Consider the following 9,613-nt stretch of genomic DNA (forward strand, 5'->3'; position numbering starts at 1 on the left):
ACTTTGACCTCTCTTTCTCTCTCTCTCTCTCTCATTTTTCTCTTTTTTTCTTCATTACTTCTCAATTTATATTCTAATGCCCACCCTAACCCCATGGTCTCTAGTTGTTTATTCCTTATATTTAAACACCACATCAATTAAAATTTTATACTCTAATCAATTCAAATATAATAAAAAATCATATGTTCTTATTCTCTCTTCTCAACTTGAATTAAGTATATCTCTTTTAGCTTCTTCTTTTTGTAACAATCTTTTAGTTTTTTCTTTATCTTGTCCATATTTTCACTCATATCAAATATATATGATTAGAATATTTTTTTTAGTCATTATAATTTTAATATTTTATAATATCTAAAATTTTACTATAGTACTTCTTTATAATATTTGATCATAAATGATATTTAAGATATTACACATTATTATTTTTATAAATTTTTTTATTTTATTAAAAATAATATTTTTTCTGATTATTTTATTTTTTTATCTTATTGACCTCATAAAGTAAAATTTTTAGATCCATCAGGAGCATACATGGTGCATAATTTGTGCTGCCTCAAAACATATTGAGTCATCCACATGTGAATGGTCACGAATGGTATCCCATCTGCAAAATAGAATCTTTTAATGAATGAGATCACATTTCTATTATAAAATTTAACCTTAATCAAACATTTCTGTTATTTGAAGCTAAACACATAGAAGACAATGGTCTTCTCTATGTGTTTAGCTTCAGGTTTGGAGAATATCAATTTGGTCATGTTCTAATTGCGAGGTATCTTTAACGAAGATCAACTACTTCAATTAGAATAGGCTAGGGTCTTGTTTGGCTAAGTTTTTAAAGTGCCAGGAAGCATTTTCTGTCTCTCAAAAAGTATTTTGGAGTGATACAGTAATATCTGATAAAAATATCAAAAAGCTATTTTGGCTGTCCTCAAAAGCTGAAATTATCTATTTGAAGAAAGCTGTATTTTGAAGCTTTCCTCAAAAGTATTTTTTGGCTAATATCGGAAAGCTGTTTTATTTTTTCCAAAGCACTTTATCAATATGGTTACCAAACAACAAATAATTTTTTAGTAAAAATTCTACTTCCAAAAATTTTATTTCTCAAAAACTCTATTTTCAAAAATTTCAAAAGCTCTACTACCAGCAGCAATCTCAAACAGGATCTAAATAATTGATAATGAGAACCAACAAAACATAAAATTGCATGCAGTCAGGTTGGTTGGATTTCATCTTCATTTTCCACCGATTTTGATTTTTTTTTTTCCATTTTTTTTTTTTCAGCCTTCTGGTTTCTGATGGCATCCAAGGATTAGCAGGGTTCCATGGACTACAAGGCATCCGGTCTGCATTTGTAACAAAAATCTCCAACTTTTCTCAAGTCCCAAAATATGTGTAGCCACGGTCTGAATCTACTAATTTGAGTATTATGCATCGTGTGACAGCTCATGATCATGCGGCCCATGTCGTGTTGAGAAATAATAATCCTACATCGGATAGACTAAGAATCCTTGTGGTGCTTATAATTTCTTTGAGCCAACCATTAAATGCCCGAGTTTATTTTGCACACTCCCAACTTAAATGAATGTTTGGATATAGGAAATACACCTCGCCTCGATTGTACGAGATTTAAGATTTTTTTTTTTTGTTTTTCAGCTAGATTATTGTTGTTGTAACTACGGTGCCAGGTGAGATAGTGTCCAATTTAGAAATTGGCCTTCTAGTTGCTTGTCTAGTGGACGAGTTTCACAAGAATGAGAACAAAATGGTTGGGATTAATGGTTGCCTTTGACATTTGTTTTCTTTTGGGGTAGAAACCTTTGACAGTAGTTGATGCGTCAAGTTTGAAACTAGCTCTAGACCAGTTTTAATTTGAGGCATGAATGTATCTGAAAGTTGAGTGTCAGTCCCTGAAGTATATCCAACTTGACCATACACCCGACCAACCTTGTTCCCGGTTGGATTTGAATGTATCGAGTGTGTCTTTCTTGAACCGAAGCAATCATGGCAATTGAATTTCTTAATTAGGTATATGTCTCGACTGATTCTTGGAAGACATCTCTTGAGCCAACAGCTACTTGCTTTAGACCCACGTAACGGCTTCATTAAGCTGGCTGGATTTAGATCTCCTCTTTAATTTTCTGCTCGCCACCCATCTATCGGGTCCTCCGACGTGGCCGCACGGATGGTACTGGGCATCCGTGGTGTATGCATGGGAATCTTTTGTTTTTGCCTTCAATGATGTGCACCGATGTATGCCAATATACTCATGTTGGGATAATTCAACCGACCTTCGATTCTGACTATAAATCGACTTTATAAACACAATATATCGATTCACAATCAGTTGACCGACCAACAGTCGGCTATTCTCAACCAACAGACAACTACGACAATTCAGTTAATATTCAATCGATGATCATCGGTATATCAGAATTATCGACCGATGCTCATTCGAATCTTTACGACTACCGACATATCGTCGGTTTATCTTCCCACGATCACATAAAATCAGAATGTGCGGAACCTACATATCTAACCGTTATAAACAGTTATCAACTACGTGTTACGGTCATTAGTGGATATAAACAGTCCATTAACTCTATGATTATGGTCCGATAATTTAGTGCCATATAAAGCGAGACTACATGCTTGACGGTTACATCTGAATCGTTTATAAAAGAAAGCTAAATAAATAGCATTGGTAAGACAATTCTGGACTGAGACTTTGTCATTTCAAATATCTTCATTTGCTGTTCATCACTCTCCACTGATTTAAATATCGGAGAGTCTCCATCGAACATAATTTCGATCTGTGTAGACTTTATTTTATAGATATTCTTCACCAGCGACAGGTGCAAGAGAAAATTGATCGCAACAACTCATTTTGTGGGAGGGAGATGCATCTATACGCTTCGAGGGAGGGAGAGGCATGCATGCAGCCACCGGGCCATGCAAATGGCCGTCTTTGGGTCCTCTGTTTCCTGCCAGTCAGCCAGCTTCTTGCCTACGTTGTCCTTTGTGGCTACCACTCGGGGCCCGTCCTCGATGCTTTGTAAATAAGTAAGCGACCTCATTCAAACGTCGAGGCGCCCAACGTATATGTGATCCGTCTAGATGAGTCCGTTACTGATTACTCTCTCTGTCTTATAAGATAGGTTTCTGAAGGATTTAATTTGAATGGTGAATCACCATCCGAGCAAGAATAAATTGGAGATAAGAAATCGTGCGCTTTAATTTGCCTAGGACATACAATAAGAGGGGATTATTACAAAAGGAAAGTGCAGATCTATTATCGTCACTTCATTACAACGGGATTCCGATTGACATAACGGGCCCTAAAAACATGGACCAACTATCGCATGGTAGGGTCTCATGCCCTGTTGCGGTCAGACTCTACGGTGACCCTTTGCGACAACATGCAAGACTAGAAGAAGAAAAACAACAAGAGAGAGATCTGGATATCAACGGTGAGCTACACTTAGCCAGGGAAAGTTCTTCTTGACATGCACTCGTAGAAGCAAGAATCCAAGAACAAGAAGGCACTTCCCAACTTCGATTAACAGAGCAAAGAGCATGAAAGAAAAGATCAGGATATAACGCCGGCAATGAAAATCCTTCTTGAGAGACGCTCAAGAACCCAAGAAGAAGAAGGAGCTTCCCAACCTCAACTAGTTGAGCAAAGGAGTATTCAAGCAACGCATAAGCAACAAGAAGCAACAAAGCAAACACAGAATTGTACATTGACCAGGGATCTTCTTCTGGCCTCCCCTCTTCTTGTTGAAGCATGCCAACATGACCTCAAGCATTACTACCACTACCAGCACCACTTGAAAGATGCTTCAAAATGGCAATCTCCAATTTCTCAGCCTTCAGCACCTTAGGCTTCTTCGGTGGATGGGTGCGAACAGCTAGACTATGAAGCCATGATCTCAAACTTATCCATAATTCAGCTCCACAAGCTAGCTCAAAAACTAGCAGGAAATACACTATATCTTGAGAACCAGGGTTGGAAGACAATACGTATAAAATGAGTACAATGACTGGTTGAATTAGAATAAGATTGTAAATATATAATAGGAACTGCATATCATGTTTTCTGTCGCTGCAAGGCTCCGAAGAAAAAAGGATGAGATTGATGCTGAACCGAGTTGGAGAGCTATTATAAACCTGATCGATGTAAATCACGAGTGAACTTATAAAAGAAGTCCTAAGATTGATGGAGTACCCTCCGGTTTAGAATCCTCCAATGCTTAAGTCAATCAAGACTTTGAGAACAGATAGTGAAAATAGAAAAAATGGAAGGTGAGGAGAGAAGTTTTGAGTAGAAAGAGAGAGTATAGAAAAAAGTTCAGCAAAGTCTAGACTCTATTAATTGAAAACTTATCTTTCGGAGAGTATCTTATCCCTCTAAATAGAGGGGATTTGCTTAGACCGTTTCGAGAGTTTGTTAGATCGTTAGGAATTTATTAGACTGTTAGTTTGTTATAACAGAATAGCCAGCTATACAAAGATTGTGGACTATTTATCCATGTGATAAATTAGCTATAGTATAGCTAGAAGACAGTTATTGTATGACTGGATGACAACCGTATAGGAGTTATAGAGTTAACTATCATTCTCCTAGATAATATCAGTTGTGGACTGATGTACCTAATAGTAGATTGGATAAAAACTGAGCTAATCACAATATTCTGCTGGATCACTTCAGATCAGCATAATTAGAGACTGAGAGTTAAACTAAGTTGACCAATAACTGATCTGATCTGAAAATAGATGATTTTGTCATATGGCCAGAGGTTGATGAACTGTACCAACATATGTCCCCCACTTTTCAGATCCAAAATGCAATCTTTCACATCGAATGTGGAAAGTAAGTCAAAATATCTCATCTGATCTCTATCATTAGCAATAAATACGCTACACGATGGTTGGCAGTATTAATTTTTTAATCATTTGAGGTGGCATGTCACTTTTCAAAAGCGACTAATCGGATCTTCCAGCAATTATGAGGGTCTGAAAAATTAAAAACTCATTATTACTTGGAAGGTCACACCGATACGAGCTGATTCTCTGCTTGTTATACATCATCTGGCTATTTTAACTGTCACACGGATTAAGCCTACATGTCTTAGTCAGAAAAAGGTGCGTCGAAAGGTCTTTTATCATAGTCATTGGATTGTGGCCAAGTGGCATCCATCCGATGGCAAATTTGATTGATCTAGACTGCTGATGTGTTCTATAAATAGTTCTGTATTCTGTTGAAAATCACTTTACTATTTTCTCTACACGGAGGCCCTGTCGAGATATTTCTAGAGCTCTTCCAACATCACAGGAGCTAGAGAAGGGTTCTTTGCCATTGTCGGAGTCAAGGAAGAGATCATCGAAGCCAAAAAAGAGCTCCTAGAAGCTTCCTCAGAGTCTCTTTTCCATCCACTGGGTAGATTTCTTTGTCCTTGGTCTCCTTCTTATGTGGTTTTAAGATTTTAGCTTTCATTTATCTTCCGCTTTTCCTTCCTGGATAGTTTTCTCTTTCTCTCTTTTTGTTTACTTTACCCTTTCTATTTTGCCCCCCCTTTTTCCTTCTTTTTTTCAAAAGATATCTTCCGACAGTAGTGAAATAAGTTGGGATGACCATGTCCCCAGGTCAACCTAACCTCAGCTTGAGTTCGAAGTGAAAATCCCACCTCGAACAATAGCCAAGGTTGGTACTTCAGGTTAGGAGGAACAATCCATCCTGACCGATCTTGATCTTCAAAAACTTAGGGATAAGTATTTAATCCCTGAAGAATTTCAATTAATAGCTCCAGGTCAGGGTGATAGGGTCATGAACCTCTAGAAAATTGTGTCACATTTTATGATAAAGCACTTCGATCTAGATTTCGATTTTTTTTACATCCTTTCATTAGCAATGTTTTAGATTTCTATAGATTTCATTCGGCCCAAGTAACTCCCAATGCTGTTAGGATGATTATCATTTTCATCATCTATTGTCGGTTTGCTACCATAGAACTTAAGATTTATCTTTTCTGAACATTATTCATCCTGAAAAAATTATGAGAAAGGCGAGTGGTAATTTTCATCTTGACCTAAGTATGAGTTCGGTCCTGCTCTTCCTTCTTCCATTCATAATTAGAAAAATAGTTTCTTTTTTGTTTCTTTGAGTATCCTATGGGGTTTCGATCGTAACTGGCATAAGCCTGAGATCAAATGAAACTCTAACAATGAAGTGTTGCCTAAGGATGAGGAGATTTTTACAGAGCTACTGGGTATGAAGGTACCCAAACTAAGTCAGTTGGTGTATAATTAATCCCTTTTTAATGCTGGCATCAGCCAAATCTCTCTTCAAGATGAATCCGATATCGATTTTTGTTTTTCATTCTTTCTTTCTATTCCTCGTTTCTTCTCTCTTTCTTTTTTTATGAATTTTTTTTATTGCAGCAATCATGAAGTTTGATCCCAAGAGATTGGCAGACGTGAAAAAGAGGAAACAAGATCCTACTGCCCAAGCTACCGCCAAAAGGATCAAGGTGACTACTACTAGCTCTAGATCAGTAGATTCTAGATTGGTAGATTCTCGATCTTCACCTTCTCTAGCTTCATCTCCAATAATCAATTCTCCTCCAGTCTCTGTAGTACTGCCACAGTCGACGTCAAAGACTCAGCATTGGTAGAGTACTGAGATGACCTATCCACCTAATAAAGATGTGACCACACGCTAAAGATTAAACTCTTACCTAGCACTATCTCTGACATCGACGAGACCAACTTAGACAATAGGGCAACAAAAACAGCCCACATAGTCATTCATTTCTTCCTCAGCCAAGAAAATTGATCTTTCTCAAGTGTCTTTGATGGAAACACCAAGATGTGGTCGAGATATACTTAAAGCAATCCTACCTCAAAGAGATCTGGATGCACGAAGGTGGGACTATTCAATAGAAAATGTAACGAACCATAGTTATAGTGGCCTACTTAATGTAAGTTTCTTGAATTTGAACTTCTTTTTCCATGCTTTTCACATCAGTCTCTTGCTGATCTTATCTTCATTTCATAAGTGGTGCTAGATCTCAAATTAATGCACAAGAATCTGATCTGGTTATCCGAGAATAAAAAGCCTTTGGAGGAGGGATTTAAGGCCTAACAGAAGGTCAAGAAAGTAGCTAGGGAGGCCAAGAAGATGGCCGATGAGAAGGCTATGAAGGAGGCTTAGACCATGGAGGGGTTGAAGAAGCAACTTTAAGAAAAGATAGAATTCAATAAAGGAGAAGAATCAACAGCTCCTAGACGACCAGTGCAAAATAAATGAGCAAGAAGACAAGCTGTAGAAGGAGGCAGAGAAGATCTCCAGACTCGAGGCCAAGTTGAAGGAGGCTAACTAAATAGTTGAAAAATGTGATTTGGTTCTCCTCTCATATCAACGACAACTTAAAAGGGAGAAGAAGCAAACTTTAAGGGCTATTGAAGACTTCAAGGCTTTAGATGCTTTTCAAGATGAAGTCATAGAAGCTTTTGAGTAGGCCTTCGACTTCGGATTTATGAGCTGCAGAAATTTGATCATGAAGCTTTTTCTTGATCTAGATCTAAGCAAAGTTACCACTAAAGTGGCCATCGCAGCAGCAACCAAGGTCACCTCCAGGGAGGCGAGCAAGGTTGTCCACTAGCTGACGTCAGATGTCACTTTGGCTGTGATGAGGTGTCCCAATCAATTGCGGAAGTGACTCCTCAATCTTATAATAAAGTCCTTTCTGTCGAGATCCCAGCTCCTTCTATAGAGATTCTATCGACTCCTGTGGAGGTCTCAGCCATTGAAATTATCCTGATGAAATCTAGTGGTCCTCAGGCTAAAGCTTGACACTATCTTTGTAATTTTTTTTTCTTTTTTGATTTTTTGTACCATCCCAATGTGGGCTTTTGTAAATATTTTACATTAATGAAAATCTCTTCTTTAAGTGTGTGTACTTTTTCTTTCCACATCGGATGTTTTCGATTCCATTTAACTCGATCTGGGTATTGACGACTTAGAATCTCAAGAAATCTCTAAGTATTTATAATAGGTAATCACTCAACTTCGGTAAGATGAACCATAAAGGAATATTATCCAACCTCGGTTAAGTCAATCATAAAGCTGATATGCCATAACTTAATAAACTTAAGTTATTGATATAACCCAATCTTTAATTATCAAATTGGTTAATTAGAAGAAATCTAATTCTAATAATTGAAACATCCATAATAGAGGTTTAAGAATTATTTCTTGAATTTGGAATGGCAGGTCGTGTTTCTTGTGCAAAATTTCCACCCATGATATGTTTCCCTTTCAAGGGCATGTGATTGTAGGATACGACCTTGGACATAAGTTCCTTCAATTCGAAGTTCATTCCGTAGATTCAAATATTTTATGTCGGATCTTTGTAGAATCGAATCTGAAAAGTATTGTTCAATAAATATTTATGAAGTCTAATTTAGAAATCGGGTGTCCGATGTCAAATTATGTGAGGTCCAATCCAGAGATTGGGTGTCTCACTTAATCATTTGTGAGGTCCAATCTAGAGATTGGATATCTCACTTAATCATTTGTGAGATCCAATTTGAAGATCGGATGTCTCATCTAAGTCATCCTATTTTGACGGAAATTCTCATAGTCGGAGTTTGGCTTCTCCCGACCTCGTTTGGACAAACCTGAAATTTTTTCTTATCTTTGTTTGGCTATACTTCTTGACCTCTTTTGGATATATTTCATCCTCATTTGATAAAAAATCATGACCTCATTTGGATGAAATCTTTGATTCTATCCTCGTTTGATCGGACATCATGGCCTTGTTTGGATAGGTTGTCCTCATTTGATCAGCTTATTACCAATCTGGTTTGGACATAATTTTCATTCATTGTCATCCTCATTTGATCGGTTTATTATCAATTCGGTTTGGATAAGAAGATTCTTCATAATACTTAGAAAATCCATCTCCATTGGGATAAAATCGAGGATTTTATCAAAAGCTTCATTGATGATACATTCTAAGATTTTTAATATTCCAAGTTCGTAGAATAATTGAGCCATCTAGATTTTTAATTTTGTATGCTCTTAGATGAATTACTTCGATAATTCGATAGGATCCTTTCCAATTAGGGGTGAACTTTCTTTGTTCTGATGGTTTCAAGATTTCAAATCGATGATGAACAAGATCTTCTTTATAAAAAAAGTTTTAGCTTTATTTGAGCATTATAATATCTAGCCATTTTCTGCTTATAAGTGGCCATACGAATTCAAGCTCTCTTTGATTTCATCGAATGGATTTAGATCGATTTTCAACCGATCCAAGTTGCTTTTCTCACGAAAATTTTCTGTTCTAGTCATCGGAAGATCGATCTTCATTGGTATTACTGCTTCTACCCTGAAAGTAAGTTTAAAAGATATTTTTTTGATTGGCCTCTAAGGTGTAGTTTGGTAAGCTTAAAGAATACTATAAAGTTCATCTGCCTATAGCCTTTTTGCTTCAGTGAAACTTATTTTCAGACCTTAGAGAATAATCTGATTGATAACTTCGGTTTCTCTATTTGACTGTGGATGTCCCATTGATATAAGCTGATGGTTTATATAAAGCTCTGAACA

Source organism: Elaeis guineensis, chromosome 1, assembly GCF_000442705.2.
Source record: "Elaeis guineensis isolate ETL-2024a chromosome 1, EG11, whole genome shotgun sequence".
NCBI lineage: Eukaryota > Viridiplantae > Streptophyta > Magnoliopsida > Arecales > Arecaceae > Elaeis > Elaeis guineensis.